Raw genomic sequence first — 8,848 nt, 5'->3', positions numbered from 1 at the left:
CTCAGAAATAACTAATTTTCCTTGTCAATTGCATTATTATGAACTTTCATCAACTCTTTAACCGTGGTCATTTTTAAGTCTTTTGTCATTTACAGACAGTTCTGGGTGTACTCTGATGCTTTTGCAAAAATGTTCCTATAAAAGGGTTTCATCTTCAAGGAATTCATGGAAAAGACTCTGACAAGTACAGGTTTCTGGTAACTGACTATACTGCTGAACTGAATGAATAAGCATTTTCAGATCTCTAATGGAAAACTGATGAATTCATAAAAGTGCTAACAAAAGATCAAGAAGAAAAAAATTAATTACATGGGACTGAGTGAACTGATGAGGATGATTATAATTTTTGTGACTTTCTGTTTGAATTAAAAAAAAGTAATGGGCTTCCCTGGTGGCGCAGTGGTTGAGAGTCCGCCTGCCGATGCAGGGTACACGGGTTCGTGCCCCGGTCCGGGAAGATCCCACGTGCCGCAGAGCGGCTAGGCCCGTGAGCCATGGCCGCTGAGCCTGCGCGTCCGGAGCCTGTGCTCCACAACGGGAGAGGCCACAGCAGTGAGAGGCCCGTGTACCACAAAAAAAAAAAATAAAAGTAATGCCACAATGAATATACATGTACATTAAAAAAAAAAAAAAAAAGACAACCTTAAGTCCCCTGAGAAATTTTAAATAACTTTTACTTTCAAGAGAATACACACCCCCTGGCAACCACTAACCTGTTATCCATATCTGTAATTTTATCATTTCAAGAATGGTATATAATGGAATCGTATGGTATATAACCTTTTGGAATTGACTTTTTTCACTCAGCATAATTCTCTTGAGATTCACCAATTTGTTATCCTCAAGGATAGGTATGGGTGGGGACATTTGGAGGTGGGTATGGTTATAAAAGAGCAATTTGAGGGATTCTTGTGGCAGAAGAATAGTTTTGTGTCTTGACTGAGGTGGTGGATACATGAACCAATAAAGGTGATCAAATTATATAAACTAAATACACACACACCAATGAGTACAATTAAAATTGGGGAAATCTGAATAAGAGCATTGGATTGTATCCATGTTGATATCCTGGTTGTGACACTGCACTATAATTTTGTAAGATGTTACCATTTGATTTTACCAACTGGATAGAGGGCACATCGGATCTCTCTTATTTCTTACTACTACATGTGAATCTATAATGATCTCGAAATAAAAGGTTCTAGAATACAAAAAAAAAAAAAAACACTTAGGAGGAAAGCTAGTAGCATAAAATAATCCCCAAGTTGTAAGAAAAGATAAGTAAGAAAATTTATAATTTTGAAAAAAATAATTATTACACACACACATACATAATACATGCATATAGTTTTTCCTGATTTTTAAAGCTGATAATATATAATTTGCTTAATATTCCTAGAAAAATGTAACACAATCATTAGAAAGGTTTTTGTTTTCCAAGTGTGAGGGGAAAGCTCTAAGCCTTAGGGCTGACCTTGGTGTGTTGTTCATATACTTCAGGCAGGTTTTTTCCATATCTCTAAGTTTTTATTTTCCTGTATTTTAAAAGTTAATGATAACATCATTAGGTTTAAACGAGCTGACAAAGTACCTTATAGTGTGCCTGGCACATAATAAGTTCTCAGTGTTACAATGTAAGGAAATAGTATTATGATGATATGGATGAAAAAGGATGATGTTGTAGCTATGGAAAATGATAAAGCACTACTGCTTAGAACTGGTGATAAAGTTCACCAGCATATTAAGTAAATATTAAAGAGCTGTTCAGTGCTGTGTGCAAGGATTCCCTGATCAGTCATTCAGCAAATGTTCGTTTAGTACCTCCTTTCTACTTTGTGGTGCTCTGTGTGCTAGTGATAGGGCAGTCAGCAAGGGGGGGGGGTCCTCATTCTTAAAGAGATCTGGGTGCTGGAGGATGGGGGCTCAACTGTAAGGAAGACATAACAGCTGCCTTCGATGAGTTCATTCGAGCAAAACACTCTTACATATGTTTCTGCACCCGAGTTTGTTTGGGAAACTGTTTTTAGATGAATGAATGATATCGGTGAAAAGGGGTTACAACAACAACAGAAAGCACTAAATTTCCTGGAGGGCAAATACTTGTAGACTCCTGTATTCTCTATATGCCCTAACTCTTTGATGTGCATCCTTCACAGAGAAGTGACAACTACAAATACTTTTAGGTAAGTCTAATTTTAAATGTCACAATATACTTCACCCAAATTTCCAAGCCAATTACTTCCAGAACTTACAGTACTACCTATGGTAGGTCCGGTGCTAAACTTGGCCTATCTACACTTTTTTGATTCTTAGCACTCAGAGATTCATACAAGTGGAAGAAGCATTGCAAGTTCTGTAATTCATGAGTTTTAGAGTAGGATTAACATTTATCTCAAGATTAACACGGGTATGTGATAGTATAAGTTTTCATCTTTGTCATATTTTTGCACTATATATCTATTCTACTTCTCCATTGATGCTGCAAGAATTTTCCTACTAACTTGAGAGTAACTCTGCTGTAAGTAAAAATGTGTTTTTGACCTTATGTGTTGGTGTCAGAAATTTCACAGCTAGAGGTAGCCATGTTGCAGTGGTTAGATGAATAAATATCTGTAACTATGTTTATGAGATACAAGGGAGATTATGAAACACACACAGTAAGTTTAAAATATGAAGCCAGGGATGGTAAAGGTAATTAAAGGCAGTAATATTATTTCAGAGGGAATATTAGTATGTAAAATTTTGTATGTCTAGATTTTTTGATTATAAAACAGGGGAACACATTTGGGTCTGAAGTTCCTGGTCAAAACACATAGGAAAAAAGTGGAATTACAAAAATTATACTGTCAATAAGATGAAAACACCATCTCCTATGGGAAAGCACAGCATTTCCTGACCACAGAAACTGGGGAGAAATAGCTCCCATGGATTATCCATGAAACATCTACTGAGTTCTATATTAGACAACCAAGGAACTACAAATATTTCTTTCAGCACCTCTCAATACAAGCTGAAAATCCCATGTTAAAATATAATCCACTGAAAACAATCCTGCAGGGTAAAAAATTTTAAAAAAGGTCGAAGAGGGTCAGCTGTCCTCATTGAGAGAAAAATCTAGACTCCCTAGCATGGGAGCTTACATATGCATCTGATCATTGTTTATCTATATTATTTTATGCATCTAAGCTTTTGATAAGAACCAGACCCTGTTTTTCCCTCCAGGTTTGACTGATCATTGTTACACAATTCCCTTTTAAATGAGGCTGGAATCCTTTGGTTTTGTCTCTTTTTGGACATTGCCATGACCTAGATCTTGGAGACATAAAAGGGAAATAGCCTGAAATCTTTTCCCACTTCTGAAGGCTGGGAATTTCAAATGTCCAGTCACTGGACCACCTAGATTGCTGAAGTCATGTCATTCAATTCCTTCCTCACTTACCTTATTTTTTCACCCAAGTGAATTTACTATAAGTAACTTTGTTTCCAAGTACTTTGTTAATTCTAGTATTATGGACCATAGTTTATAACAAGATGTATACCCCATAGGGTGGTTGTGCGAATCACCATGGAATCATGCATGTAAAGTACTGAGTACAGAGCCCAGCACAGTGGTTCCCGTGTTTGCACTTTGGAAAATCCGGGGCACTTTGAAAAAGACTGAGGCTGCTTTTCACCTCCATAGACTGTGATTTAATTGGTCTGGGGTGTGGCCTGGGCTTTGGAAGTTTTAAAAGATCTGTAAGTAATTCTAAAGTAGACAGGAATATGGGAATCACTGACCCAGCACCTAGTAAATGCTCCCAAGATTAACTCTCCCCTACTGCCAGGTATGCTTTGATGAAAACTGTGGTACCAAAGGCATCACATTGCTAATTGTAATTTCCCAGATATGTTTTAATATTACAGCAGATACCATATAAAGCAGCATTTCTGTATTTCTGTTTAAGGTGAGAAATTACACACACACTTTCTTAAAGTATCATAAAAATGTATTGTGCAACTTACACCATTAATCACATCTTTTTCTACATTGAAATAAAAAAAAAAGCAAATCATGAGTCCAACAATTATGGGTAGTTCAAGAGCTGACTTTGCACAATGTCAACAAGTAAAAAGATGTGCTGAAGCATTCAGCAATGATCTGCAAGTCAGCAAACAGTGATAGCAGCTGCTTTATAGGTAGAGGAAAATTGTACCTCGTTTTCACCCTCAGGGAGTATACGTGTTTGATTCACTTCCTGTTATAAATGTGAAAATGTTCCTTAGACTTAAAAATGCGTAGTCCCGTGTCATGTACATAAAGTTGATGTAAATTAACTGATTAAAAACATGGATAGAGAAACTTGGGGGAGGAGCTTGAGCGCCAGCCGCTGTCCCAGTTCTGCCAGCAATCGAATCTAAGTGTCTGGTTATTACCGTACCGCAGTACGTGCCTGGGCCGCGGTACTACAGTGTCCGGTCGCTCGCTTGCCAGGCAGGAGTAGCTGCGCGCGCGATCGGCAGCAGGGAATGGAAGCGGAGAACGCAGGCAGCTGTACCCTTCAGCACGCGCAAGCTTTTTATACATTTCCATTCCAACAAATGATGGCTGAAGTTCCTATGGCAGTTATGAATGAACAAGAAATGCCGGAAGTTCCAGCCCCAGCTCCTGCTCAGGAACCCACACAAGAGACTCCAAAAGGAAGGAAAAGAAAACCCAGAAAAACAGAACCAAAAACACCGGTGGAACCCAAAAAACCCGCTGAAGCCAAAAAATCTGGCAAGTCCACAAAATCAAAAGAAAAGCAAGAAAAAATTACAGACACATTTAAAGTGAAAAGAAAAGTAGACCGGTTCAATGGTGTTTCAGAAGCTGAACTTTTGACGAAGACTCTACCGGACATTTTGACCTTCAATCTGGACATTGTGATTATTGGCATCAACCCAGGACTAATGGCTGCTTACAAAGGGCATCATTACCCTGGACCTGGAAACCATTTTTGGAAGTGTCTGTTCATGTCAGGGCTGAGTGAGGTCCAACTGAATCACATGGATGATCACACTTTACCAGGAAAATATGGTATTGGATTTACCAACATGGTGGAAAGGACAACACCAGGCAGCAAGGATCTTTCCAGTAAAGAAGTTCGTGAAGGAGGACGTATTCTAGTGCAGAAATTACAGAAATATCAGCCACGAATAGCAGTGTTTAATGGAAAATGTATTTATGAAATTTTTAGTAAGGAAGTTTTTGGAGTAAAAGTTAAGAACTTAGAATTTGGACTTCAACCGCATAAGATACCAGACACAGAAACGCTCTGCTATGTTATGCCATCATCCAGTGCAAGATGTGCTCAGTTTCCTCGAGCCCAGGACAAAGTTCATTACTACATTAAGCTGAAAGACTTAAGAGATCAGTTGAAAGGCATTGAGCGAAACACAGACGTCCAAGAGGTGCAATATACATTTGACCTGCAGCTAGCCCAAGAGGATGCAAAGAAGATGGCTGTGAAGGAAGAAAAGTATGATCCGGGTTATGAAGCAGCGTCCGGTGGTGCTTATAGTGAAAATCCGTGCGGTAGTGAACCTTGCAGCTTCTCTTCAGATGGGCTGACTGACAGTGGAGGATCAACTTTCAGTGACATTCCAAATGGGCAGTGGATGACCCAGTCATTTACAGACCAGATTCCTTCCTTTAATAATCACTGTGGGATGCAAGAACAGGAAGAAGGAAACCATGCTTAAGAATGGTGTTTCTCTGCCCTGCTTAAATGCTGCAGTTTTAATGCAGTTGTCAAGAAGTGGCCCTCTTGACACCACCTCAAAGTGGTTTGTTAACTGAAGTATTTTATTCATATTTTACTCTGGTGATGTAATCATGGTACAGTAGAACTACTTACGGACCTAAGTACTTTGGAAGGAGAAAGTAGAGTTTTTTTGTGTATGAGTTTTTGTATTGGAATTAATCATCATTCCAGCTTTTTATAAACTATCTTTCATTTATGAAGAAATTGATTTCCTTTTGGGAGTCATTTTTAACCTGTAATTTAAAAATGAGTCTGCATATTTACACTTGATTATTAACTGTGCATAAACTTAGACGCACCGTTATCCCTTTCATGCGTAAGAAGGGCGTGCTGATAAGATTCCCACTGGTAAAGAGGCAAATGTGCTGATTTTCATCTGTGAGGTTAACCCTCAGTGGTGTCTCATTTGGTAGTTTTTAGTGGTGTTTGATGGGCTTCCTGAGTTGTATTCACACTCAGACCTCCTTGCTTTACCAGGGGTGAGCATTTCTGAGAGTTGCTTGGTAGTAGAAATGGGGAGTATGGCCTTGCAGCAGCAAGGCTAACCCGGCCTTACATGTCAGGGCCATGAGCCCTGGCTTTGGCCCTCTCACCCCCATGTGTTGGTCCTCTAGTAGGCAGACACTATTCTGCTGGGATGGTTAAGTTCCAGAGAGTGCAGAAGACCTTTTAAATTTGCTACTTCATCTGTGTTTTACTTGAGAGACATACATTTGATAGGGAAGGAACTGAATTTCTCTCTCAGTATCTATCACCATTCAAATTTTATCCTCCTTGGCTTTAAGCATGTAACATGGAAATGATGAGAAATGAACTTTCAGACTGAGTAACAAGATGCTGGAGGTGTTTGATAATCTTATTTAAACTGGTGCTTTATGTACATGAGATGTACTAAAATAATACAGGATTTTTCTTGCTAGGTAAATTGAATAAGCCAGTAATTTTAAAAAATTCTTTCTCTTCATCATTGCTCTTTGTTACTGTGGACTAAGTGAACCTCATGGCCAGGTTACTTTGAAGTAATGTACCTTTGTGATTTTCTAATGCATTTTCCATGGTGCTACAAATAGTCCAGACTACTGGGCCTGGTGGATATCAAAGCTGGGTATTCAGAAATGCCAGTTGCATTTACTCCTGATCACTTCTGAATATTCTGATTTTATACCTACCCAGGGAGCATGCTGTTTCTTGATATGAAAATATTTATGAGGTTTTGTTTTTTTTCTAAAAGGTTATATGGCCTGGTTTTTTTTGTAATAAGAGATACAAATTATTGTTGTGAATCTTACCATGCCTTTGTAGCTATAGCTCTGATGGATTTTATTTTTCCTTTAGTCTAGGTAAAGCTGTGTAAAAGTCATTCGTGTTATTTAAATCACGTACTGTACTGCTGTTTACATGGATGTTTTGTGCAGGTGCTTTGAAGTGCCTTGCATCAGGGATAGGAACAATTTAATTATTTTTTTCCTGGGACTCTGTAAAGCATGTAACTAGGTATTGCTTTGGTTTTTAACAATTACAGCCTTACATAGATTTTTTTTTTTAGTGGAGAAAATACCTTTTAAATTATGATGGACACGCACTAGAGAATGGATTTGAAGATTTTTTTCAAGCATACAATAATGGTGTTTTTCATTAAATATGACAGATGAACACTAAATGTTGATATACCCTATATACAACAATATGAGACTTTTTCATTAAATAATATTTAAAAAGTTTTTAAATTCATTTGAAAATCTGATGGTTTTTACAATAAAAAATATTGAAGATGATTATCCTTAAAAAAAAAAAAAAAACATGGATACACTGGGTTAGCCTAAATAATCAGCAGGGCTCCAGCAAGAATAGAATGAAAGAGGTTCAGAATTCAAAGGCAAATTTACAGGTCTCCTTACCCAATCCTCTCACGTTGCAGAGGAGGAAGTCCTTTTCCAAAGTATGAGCGACTTTTTCAAGGTCATAAGAAGATCGAGTAGAAGAATCCAGGTTAATTCCATCTATCTTCTAAACCATTGAACTTTTTTGGTTATGTGATTGATGATGACTTCCGAGAAAGTGAGCTGCATTGGATGCCAAAGATTAAAAGTCCAAGTCTAGATTCCTTTATATCAGAGAAGAAAGCACATTCATTAAGGTGGTACCAAAGCAAATACTGCATCGACAAAGTGAAACAAGCAAGAGACTTTATTCAAAGCAATTGCAGTAGAGGAGAGAGACCAAAACAGCGTCTAAGCTCAATTCTGCTGAAACAGAAGGTGGGAGTGGAGTGGGAGTGAATGGTGTGTGTGCGCGCGCGCTGAGCTGAGAAGAACGCAGACCATCATTTTTGGCTAATCGGCTTTATGCAGAGGAAAAGTAAGCATTCTCTAGTAGTTCTACACCTCCATGGTTAGGTTCTTACCTTCCCACAGAGACTGGGAAATAGGAGCACTAACTCTCTGCGAGGGTTATATCTCAAGGACCTTTCCCAGGTCCTTGAGAAAGATATGATATAACTGTGAAGAGGTTTTGAAAAAGCTTTATAGCTCACAGGGGCAAAGAGAGAATGGTTAAATGATAATAATAATTTTAAAATAACAATATATTTAAAATATTAAATTAAAAAATTTTAGGGGCTTCCCTGGTGGCGCGGTGGTTGAGAGTCCGCCTGCCGATACAGGGGACATGGGTTCGTGCCCCGGTCTGGGAAGATCCCACATGCCGCGGAACGGCTACGCCCAAGAGCCATGGCTGCTGAGCCTGCGCGTCCGGAGCCTGTGCTCCGCAACGGGAGAGGCCACAACAGTGAGAGGCCCGCGTACCGCAAAAAAAAATAAATAAAAAAATAAAGTTTTTAAAAAATTTTTAAAGATTGGATTATAAAATTAAGTTTCTACTATCTCTCCATTACCTTGAGTCTTGAGTAAAACATAACTTTTACTATCACTGCTTAATAAAAAAAGAATAAAAAGAATGGACAATTGTAAGTTTTCTAGAGTAAATGATCTAAGAAAAGGCAGGTGGGGGGCGTAGAGTCAAGAAGAAGCCTGTTTAAAGTTCTGTCAAGCCAAGGCAAAGGT

At 38.4% G+C, this 8,848-nt stretch overlaps 1 pseudogene; it reads left to right on the top strand.

The window, feature by feature from the left end:
- The first annotated feature begins 4,343 nt into the window (after positions 1-4,343).
- Positions 4,344-7,562, top strand: LOC137215894 (G/T mismatch-specific thymine DNA glycosylase pseudogene; annotated as a pseudogene).
- Positions 7,563-8,848: the final 1,286 nt, after the last annotated feature.

This window comes from Pseudorca crassidens, chromosome 21, assembly GCF_039906515.1.
Source record: "Pseudorca crassidens isolate mPseCra1 chromosome 21, mPseCra1.hap1, whole genome shotgun sequence".
Classification (NCBI taxonomy): Eukaryota; Metazoa; Chordata; class Mammalia; order Artiodactyla; family Delphinidae; genus Pseudorca; species Pseudorca crassidens.
This window is presented reverse-complemented; position numbering and strand designations above follow the sequence as displayed.